This window comes from Felis catus, chromosome B3 (genome assembly GCF_018350175.1).
Source record: "Felis catus isolate Fca126 chromosome B3, F.catus_Fca126_mat1.0, whole genome shotgun sequence".
In the NCBI taxonomy this organism is placed as follows: domain Eukaryota; kingdom Metazoa; phylum Chordata; class Mammalia; order Carnivora; family Felidae; genus Felis; species Felis catus.
The window spans coordinates 119,215,313-119,225,765 of NC_058373.1; positions in this window are offsets into that span (position 1 = coordinate 119,215,313).

Genomic DNA, 10,453 nt, shown 5'->3' on the forward strand with positions numbered 1-10,453 from the left:
TCTCTGCCTCAGTGGCTGGATGCTTATTGAAGGAGATAGAGTCTCCTTCCAGCGGGGTCAAGGGCCCCTCTGTGAGTCATCACGGGTTGACAGAGACAGACAAGTGTGACAAACCCCTTCCTGGGAACCTGTTTGGACTGCAGTGGGGAGGGGTGAGAAGGGGGCCTTCATGCCTGAGGTACCCCATCACCCCAGTGGTCTCTCCCCCAACCCCAGGAGAGCCACAATGCATCTCTGACCTCCCCCAGCCTTCTTAACAAATCCACTTGAACAGGAAACTCATGTTGACAGCATTTTATTATGGGATATTAAGTGGAATTGGATTGCAGGCTAAACCTTCCCTGGCTGGCTTTCCGTGCTCGGCTGGCCTCCTCCCCACTGTGCCCACCACAGTCCCTCCTCCCTCTGGTGTGTTCTGGGAAGGGGTCTCTCCTCCCATACCCTTCAACACCTCCCCCTACCTCAACCCTTGGCGGTGCCAAGTGGTGATTCTAAGCAAGAGGAAGTTGGTATGGGTGGGAGGGTGGAGAAGACGACCTTCTCCACGAGATGATAAAGGGACACATAAGGAGGTGTTGGGTGGGATGAGATTTTTCCAGACAGGCATCCTAAACCTGGGTTTTGACAGGAATGCACTAAGAGGAGATGGTCACAGGTGAAGGAGTTGGGAGGTCCATTGCTGCAAGCTGTCTTAGGACCTGGGCACGGAGGTGGGTTCCTAGACTAATACACGGTTCTGGTTAGCAAACATTAAGGAATCATCATACAGGATTAGAAATAAGTAGAACATTTGTGAGTGCCTACCATGTACCAGGCACCATGGCAAGTGTTTTACATACATTGTCTCATTTAACCCTCAAACCCTGTAACATGGATTCTTTAATTAACCCTATTTACAAAAGAGGAAATTGAGGCTCCCAGAGGTCAAGTCAACCTGAGATGGCATAGCTTGTAGTATTGAAGCCAGGTCTCACCCCAGCCATCTGACTCCAGAACTGTGCTTTTGGCCACTCCACCGTAATACCTCCTATCAGGTGCTGTACCAACCACTTATGACAAAATGGGCAAGGTATAGTCTTTGGTGCCAGGTGGCTGGCCAGACAGTGGATGCATTTGTCCACGATTCTTCCCTCTCTCTCCACTCTTGGCATAAACTTCCCTTGTGGAGGGAATTTTTTGCCCCGCTCCATTACCTTCCGCTTTGGTCATGTGACTGGCTTCAGCCAATGGAATTCGGTAGATATGACCCAAGCAAAAACTTGAAATGGGCTTGTGTGGTCTGGCTGTCTCTGCTCCTTATGACCTTGGCCAGGAGAAGAGTACGGCTCGGTAGCCACCGGGCCTGAGGTGAGATGTATGAAGCAGGACTGGACCAACCTGCAGTTCAGAGCCAAGCCCAGCTGTGCCTGGACCCTAGGACCCTGAGCAAGAGATAAACTCCCTGAGATGCAGATGTTGTCTGTTACGCCAGGTATGCAGAAGCTATGGAGTTGAACTTGGATGGCCTTTCGAAGAAAGACTACCTATTCAGGTGCAAGAGTGTGGTTAGCAGACAGCCTCCAGCTGCAGCCTCTTAGAGATCCACACAGTGCCCTCCCCCACATTCCAGCTTTGTTAAGATATAATTGACATATAACATTGTATAAGTTTGAGGTATACAACATGATGATTTGATACATTTATAAATTGCAAAACGATCATCACCATAGCGTTAACTACCACCTCCATCCCATCACATAATTATCATTTCTTTTTTGGTGGTGAATACAGTTAAAATCTCTTACAACATTCAAGTATATGGCACAGTATTGTTAGTTATAATCCCCCACTGCAGTGTTTGAGGAAGTCTGCCTGGCAGGGTGGGGGGGACTGGGGCTTGGCTATTTCTGCCTAACTCAAGGATCCTTTACTGGGCAATCTGCTCCAGAGCTCCCTGTTAGATTGGCTGAGACTTTGCGAGATCTGCATCATGGTCTAAGGCTCTTCCTGTCCAGCCCTGCTTCCTCCCCCTTACCTTTCACAGGTGTCACCCACCACCCAAATAAATCACTTGCACTCGTAACCCTGCCTTGGCACGTGCTTCCTTAGAGAACCCGAACTGTCTTATTGCCACAAAGCCTAATCTGGGTTCAAATACTGACGACACAATTTACTAGCTGCTGGACCATCACCATACTGTGACTCAGTTTCCTCATCTTTAGAAAGAAGGTAACAGTAACACCCATCTCATAGGTTTTTTGTGTGAGTATTGAATAAGATGATTCAGGTACAGGGCTGAGCAAAATGCCTGGCACATAGTAAGCACTCAATAAATGTTAATGGAGATTGCCAGAGGTAGTTGTAAATCTCAATAAATAAATGCTATCTATCTATGAATTCTATATAGTAAAATACCAAGTCAACAGATATAAATCTAGGGTGGGTCTTAAAAGACTGGAGAGTGAGAAAGGTGGGCAGCTGAGTTGCAAGTGAGGACAAGTATAAAGCAGAAAAAATGAAAGCTTACAAATGAGACGGTTGATATATTCTGAGCCATCGTTTGATGAAAAAAGATGACCGGAAAAAAGAGGACCAGATTTCTGTATGATCCTTCACCATCTTCTTTTTTTCAACGTTTTTATTTATTTTTGGGACAGAGAGAGACAGAGCATGAACGGGGGAGGGGCAGAGAGAGAGGGAGACACAGAATCGGAAACAGGCTCCAGGCTCCGAGCCATCAGCCCAGAGCCTGATGCGGGGCTCGAACTCACAGACTGCGAGATCGTGACCTGGCTGAAGTCGGACGCTTAACCGACCGCGCCACCCAGGCGCCCCTCCTTCACCATCTTCTAAACACTTTCATGCCTACTTTTCTTTGAGAGCTCTCTAACAAAGCCAGGACAGGCATCACCGTTCCCATTTTATAGGTAAAGGAACTGAGGCACAGGGAAGTTTCCTGTGAGGTAGAGCACACAAGCAAGTACCAGAGGCAGGAACAGAACCATGCCTATAGCTTTCCCTGCATAGAAGATGTATGGAAAAAGCACCAAAACAAAAAAGTAAGGGGCTTCCTGCAGCAAATCAAAGTTAGATCACTGCACAAGCCACCACTCAAGATGCTGAAGGTGGTCGTCTAGATGGCAGGAGAAAGAATAGGATTAGTGAGCATCAAGGTCTATAAGGTTGGAGACGAGTGACAGATCCAAGAGACCCCCAGCTATCAAAACTCGGGAGCAGATCTCTGCTCTGATGGCAAGCCCTTCCACGTTTCCCCAGGTCAAAACATTTGGTTTCAAATGCGTCTTCATTCTATCAGTGAGGAGTTGCTTATGTGATAGACCAGAAAACGGTGGTTTAAACACTGGTGGAAGATAGGAGATGGAAATTTATTTCTCCCTATGTAAAAAACAAACAAACAAACAAACAAACAAACAACCTCATCAGGGCAGCGCAGGGTTGATACGGTGGCATGGTGGTTCTGGGTCTTCGGGCACCCAGATTCCTGTTCTTTAGTCCACTCTCCTAATCTTAGCTTCCATCCTCAAGGTCACCTAATAGTCTAAAACAGCTCTTGAGGCACTAGCCATCATGTCTGTGTTCTAGACAGGAAGCTAGAGGAAAGGTAGAAAGAGCAAAAAGGATGTTTGTGAAATATCTTAAGGTTTTTGCTCACGTGTCGTTGGCGAGAACTTTACCAAAGGGACCCTCCTAGCTGCAAAGGAGGCTGGGAAATGTAGTCTTTTAGCTACAGACATCACCACTCTGGATAAAATTAGGGTGCTGATGCTAAGGAAAAAAGAGAAAAGAGAAACTGAGTGGGCAACCGTCAGTCTCATCCATACCGTAGACCCATAACTTATGAAGAGACCTCTCTTCACACCCTTCTGTTTGTAACCCCTTCCTAATCACAGCTCAAATGTGGCCCAAAGAAGATTATTAAGGGAAACAAGTTCCCAGGCTGGATGGCACTGGGGAGTAGAGTTAGGTACTATACTCACATCTTATAATAGCTCGGGATCTGGGTTATAAACAACTCTCTCTGGTTTGACTCAAAAAGGAATTTACTGCTCCTCTCTCTTCTCCACCATCATGGGGTGGGTGGTTGCCTATTCCTCACTATGTGTTTTCACTAGACTTGCAGGATCAAACGATTCCTGGCCAAGAAACAAAAGCAGAATTGTCTCGTTCCCTGGTGGATGCAGATGAAAACCGGTAATGAAATCAGGTTAAACTCCAAGAGGAGACACTGCAGAAGAATCAAGCTGGGTATACAAGGGGTCACACATGAGATGGTACACATTTATGCTGTGTCGAGGGCCCTGGCTCATACCATATCACACCGTAAACATCGCTACTCCTGAACAATTGGATGTGTTTTATTGGGAACGTTTTTTTTTTTTTTTTTTTTCTGTTTCTCTGCTTCTGCACTAGCAGGTTGGTTCAGTAATAAATATATAAGAACTTTTCTTTTTTTTTTTTACAGAGAGAGAGAGCATGAGCAAGGGACAGAGGCACAGGGAGACAGAGAATCCCAAGCAGGCTCCATGCTCAGCATGAAGCCCAACACAGGGCTTGATCCCACAACCCCGGGATCAAGACCTGAGTCAAAATCAAGAGTCAGACGCTCAACTGACTGAGCCACCCAGGCATCCCTTCAAGGTTTTATTTCTTTTTAACATTTTTTTTAACGTTTATTTATTTTTGAGACAGAGAGAGACAGAGCATGAACGGGGGAGGGGCAGAGAGAGAGGGAGACACAGAATCGGAAACAGGCTCCAGGCTCTGAGCCATCAGCACAGAGCCTGACGCGGGGCTTGAACTCACAGACTGCGAGATCATGACCTGAGCCGAAGTCGGACACTTAACCGACTGAGCCACCCAGGCGCCCTGCTTCAAGGTTTTATTTCTAAGTAATCGCCACACCGAACGTGGGGTTTGAACGTCTAGCCCCAAGATCAAGAGTCACGTGCTCTGCTGACTGAGCCAGCCAGGTGCCCCAAATATGTAAGATTTTTTGTTTGAAAAAAAAAAAAAAAGAAAGAAAAAGAATAAGGTCTTTCCTAGAAAGATACTGGGTAGTGCAGAGATTCTCCAGATCTGGGACTAGAGTCAAGGTAGTTACTGTCACCTCCACCAGACCCTAGGTGCTGGAACTTCACTGACCCCACCACTGACCCCGAGCAAGGAAGTCTGCCTCCAACCTGTTACCCTACAACTTGATCTTACAGCAACCACTACTGCTATCATAGGGGCTTCTCTTGGGTTCTTGCTCCTTTGTGTCACTGGCTCTCAACACAGAGTCAGGGAGGACTGCTTCTGCTTGGTAGAGCTCGGGTCACATGACCATGTTCTAACTGCGAAAGCAAACGTCTGGCATTTCCATTTTCATTGTGGCTTCGAGGGCTCTGTCTTCCTTGGGGACTCACCAGTTGGGGAATTCTCCCGAATAGGAATCAGGTTCGGATGTGGGACAGCTCACAAAATAATGAATGTCTGTTATAGGTCTTTGTAGATGTTGTTTCACATCATCTTCATGGCCACTCACTTTACGCACCACGAAATTGAAGCTCAGATAAGAGAAGGAACTTGCCCAAGGTCATGCAACCAATGACGGCCAAGCTGCCCGCCTCAGAGGGCCGAAGAGTAAGGCATTCTTCCTGGGATCAGCCCTTGGTGGTGTCTCTGCTCCCCCACCCCTTGCCCATCCTTCACTGGATGCAGCATTGCCATGGTTCCCTCACTCCCCGCCGTCTCCTGGGTCTCTGGTAACGCTGCTCATCAGGTCATATGTCCATTGCCTCCCTCTCCTCCTCCTCCTCCAGACCCTCCTGCTTTTCCACCCATTTACAACAGCTTTATATCAATGGCTGTGGCAGGCTGCTTCACTGATCACTGGGATCTGCTTGGATCAGAGCCTCGCCCCTGAAGATGATAAACAGATGGAGGCTGAACTTCTGGACACAGGGAAGGAGAAAGGCCACAGGGACCCTTTGGGCAGGTTTCCTACGGATCTCCCGGGAGAAGCCTGGGGCCTGCTGTGTGCGCTGTTGAGACTCTATGAGGAGAACATAGAAACGGCTGCCAGAGAGACCTGGGCTCCAAGATCTCTGAACTTCAACAACTGCCCTCTACCTTGGGAGAGCCCTTGCTGCTTTCCAATTTCTTTTGTATTAATCCCTCTCCTCTCCATCTACCCTCTACTCTCCATCACGACTACCACCTTCGGCCCCACCGCCCATGGCTGGCTTCTCATGACTCAGGTCTCTGCCCAGATGTTGACTCCCCAGAATGTCCTCCCTGTTCTTCCAAAAGAGACCCGTTCTGTAATCTGTCTACAGCCCCCCACCCTGCTTTGTTTTCTCCTTAATACTTTCGCCTTCTTAAATTATCTTGCTTGTTCCCTTACTTGCCTGTTAACTATCCCCCACAACCAGAACCTGCATTCTACGCAAACAGGGGCTTTGCTTTGTTTCAGCCCCCAGTGTTCCCACCTACAGTATCTGGCACAGGCTAGGTACACCATAAATACTTTTTGAAGGAACTGGGTTAAGTTGTCGTGAAACAGTCCTGTGGGATAAACCAGAACAAACACCCTCTCAGGGCATCAGGGATGTGGTCATTCCTACCACCTGAGACTGAAGGGGAACTGAGACACAGCCAAGGGGCATGCAGCAGGCTAATGGAGCGAGTCCTCTAAGCTTTGTTTCCCCCCTCCATTGTTCCACACTGCCCATAGTGAACACTGGGGAAGAGACGAGGGCACATGAATGGAATGTTTTTCTTTTCCCTTGGGAGCTAAAGAAGGAAGCTTTCATGCTGAGGGTGGGAGGGCGCAGGGGTTATGGGCAGCTGAACCCTGGTGGGTGGTGTTCTGCTGGGATAAGATCCTCAGGGGAGCTACAGGTGGCACCTAGAAGGTGACTGACGGGAGACAGGACTTTCTACAAGGCTGGCTTGAAAGCATTGTCCAAAGCGTGTTCCTTCCTTCCCACTCCCTGAGGCCCTCCAAGAAAAGTCCAAAGGGCATTGTTCCCTGGAGAACTAGGAAAAGGAAACGGGCCCAGGTGTGCGAAGTAAGATGTTCTTAGCAGCCCTGGCTCTGGGGCTGCTCAGTGGCCCTTCCTTCCCTGTCCCCCATTCTCAGTGAGGCTGGATGGTGGCTCAAGCATTACTGGGACTCCATTCGCCTCCTTATATCCAAGGTCCCTTTCTCTCCTTGAGGCTCTGATTCCATCTTCAGGAAAACCAGAGGGGCAGCTGGCTGGCTCAGGGGTAGAGCATGTGACTCTTGATCTCGGGGTCATGAGTTTGAGCCCCATGTCGGGCCTAGCGCTTAAAGAAAGAGAGAGAGAGAACAAGAAAGCAGTGGGTCTAGATTCCACTCGGCCCTTGGTGGCTGCATGTTCCTGGGGAGGTCACCTGGCCTCTCTGAGGTTGCTTCCTCACTTGGAAAGCATTATGATACACGTCTTTGAGGGTAGCTGGGAGGATGCATTGAGACGATGTCAAAAAGTCCAGGAATTAATACGTGTTCACCGTACATCAGTTAAATGTGAATCAGAATCTCTCTTGTTTTTCTCCCAGCATCAGCCCCTTGACTAAACAAAGAAAGTGGAATGTCGAGTCCAATGTCTGATGACAGGACGGTGATAGAGGAGGGCCTCTGAGGCTCTCTGAGGAGACCCTCAGGAGAACTGGCCAGCACAGCAAAGGAGAAGGCTTACTCTCCAGGGGTAAGCCCAAAATACACAAGAGCATTTAAAAAAGTGAAACACGTCTATGGGTGACAGATTCATAATGGGATTATTGATTCAAACACACATGCTTTCTCTTCCTTGCATTTCCCCCCTCCTCCCTCCAAAAATTGTTGCTGACGGCTGGGTAGTGACTCAGGGAGGCGGCTTACGGGGGAGAAAAATGACTTGGCTACAGCTGGTGCTGACAATGACCAGCACTACGGCAAGGGAGAGGGGTAGCCTACTCCCGGATCTCCCTCCTTGAGCCTTGTTGTCTTTATTTGTCACAAGGGGGACAAAACCCCTGACCTGTCGGAGAAATTGAGTGGATTCAGTGTGGTAAGGGGTCTGGCACCCATTAATAATAATACTAAGAGCTATGATGTATTGAGTCCCCAGGGTCAGTTACCATGCTAAGTGTTTTCAAAATATCACCTCCTGGGCACCTGGGTGGCTCAGTGGGTTACGTGTCTGACTTCGGCTCAGGTCATGATCTCGTGGTTCGTGGGTTCAAGCCCCACATCAGACTCTGTGCTGACAGCTCGGAGCCTGGAACCTGTCTCCCTCTCTCTCTCTGCCCCTCCCCTGCTTGCATATTCTCTCTCTCTCTCTCTCTCTCTCTCTCTCAAAAATAAATAAAACATTTAAAAAATTAAACAAACACAAAATATTACCTCCATCAGTCACTCCATGCAAGCTGGGACTGGATCTGTCCTGTTCCCTACCATATTGCCAGGTACTGTATGCTCCTGCAGGATGATAATAGAAACCAGCACTCACAAGAAATGTATTTTGTACGTTCACAGTATAGCTTTTTGCACCTTTTCCAGCACTGTACATGTCTAATCTTCCTGACAATCCTAAGGGGTAGTTACTACCGTTATCCCCATTTTATGGATGAAGAAACTGAGGCACAGAAGACAGAAAGAAGTTGGGTAACTTTCCCAAGGTCACCAAGTAAGTGATAGGGCAATGAATCTGAACCCAGGCAGTCTGGCTCTAGAGTCCATGCCCTCGGCCACAGTGCTAATTCAGGGGACGAGGGGGTGCTCACAAGTCCCAGTACCAGGCTGTTTTGTAGGCAAAGCAATCAAAGCTAAGAGAGAATTTAATGGTTGGCTCAAAGCCACAGAACTGCGAGGCAGAAGACCCAGGATTTGGATCTGGTGTGACCTAGCTAGATGTCTCCAGAAGGGTACACTTCACTCCCCCCCCACCTCCAACCCCCAAATTCGGACACCTGCCCACCCCCACCAGGAATCTGTCAGAAGTTCACATCTGAGGGTGGGACTGGCTTCCGGCTGACACTGGGCCCTCCCTCCCCCTGTAGCCTCTGGAAGGGTGCCTCTCAGAGGGCATGGGGTTGCCCCCATCCCCAACTTCTAGGTCAAGGTGGTAACTATCTCCCTGAAGGCGGGAACTAGCAGCTTCAGATACAGGGTTTGGTCAAGAGATTTTTCATCCCCATCTCCTGGCAAGAGCTGAGCTTCCATCACTCACATCCTTGCCCATCGGGTGACATCTGGCTTATCGTGGATGTCCTGTGATAAGTTAGCGACATGACAGATGCCATTAACATAACATCCCCATTCATCCTTCCAGGGTAGGCTGACATGGAGAGGAGGCCAAGAGAGGAATGAAGTCAAAAGAGAACAGCTTTTGACACCAGACTCCCTTGAGGTGGAGTCTGGTCTTTGCCGCTTACTAGCTCGGTCACTTGGGACAAGTTACCTAACCTCTCCGGGAACCTAAGTTTCCATATTCATAAAATGGGAAGGGAAAGCCACCGCTTTGCACAACTCCAGGGGGCACCACTCACATTGTTATCTATGTGACTGACGCCACATGGAACCCAAATCCATAGAATACAAGGTGTAGGCTACCTCAAGATTGCATATCTTTGAATCTGCACCTTGCAAGTGAGAATATCTATGCCACGTGTATCAACGATACGGAGAAGAAGAAGAAGAAGAAGAAGAAGAGAAGAAAAGAAAAAAGAAAGAAAAGGAAAGGAAAAGAAAAGGAAAGAAAAGAAAAAAGAAAGAAAAGGAAACGAAAAGAAAAGAAAAAATAAGGAAAAAAAAAACAAAAAAAAACAAGAATAGCTATGTCAACTTTCAGTTGTGGATCCAAGACACTAAAAGGGTTCTTGTGAGGACAGATTATGTTGCCTAAAGGGAATGAGCAAGACAGACGCACAGTAGGAATGACATTATTATGGGATGAGGAGGCAGGCCTTGGAGTGAACAGTATACTTCTTCCAGACACTTCCCTCACTGAGAAATACCCCAATCTAATTCCAGCTCTTGTGTGGACCAGGCCACAGTGAGCGGAGATCCATCTCATCACAGCCCTGATAGCAAGACCTCAGTTTCCATACCCTACGGGGTCTCCTCTTACCTCTCAGTTTGGTCTCATGCCAACCACAAAGGGCACTAGACACCCTGGCAGTAGGCTGGGTTAGGAGGTTTCGATTTATTTGGGGGGTTGCAGCTGACTGGCCAAGAAATCCTGAATGGAATCTCTCCCCCAGCCTGGCCTTCCAGTCTTGGCCTAAGGAAACTAACCCTGTCTTTATCTTGCGTCATAGGGTGAATTTGATTCAAGAAATATTTAAAACAATCAATTCAACCAACTTTATTTGTGAAGCAAGGAAATAAAGGCTTACTTCTCTTAAAAAAGAAAGAAAGAAAGAAGGAAAGAAAGAAAGAAAGAAAGAAAGAAAGAAAGAAAGAAAG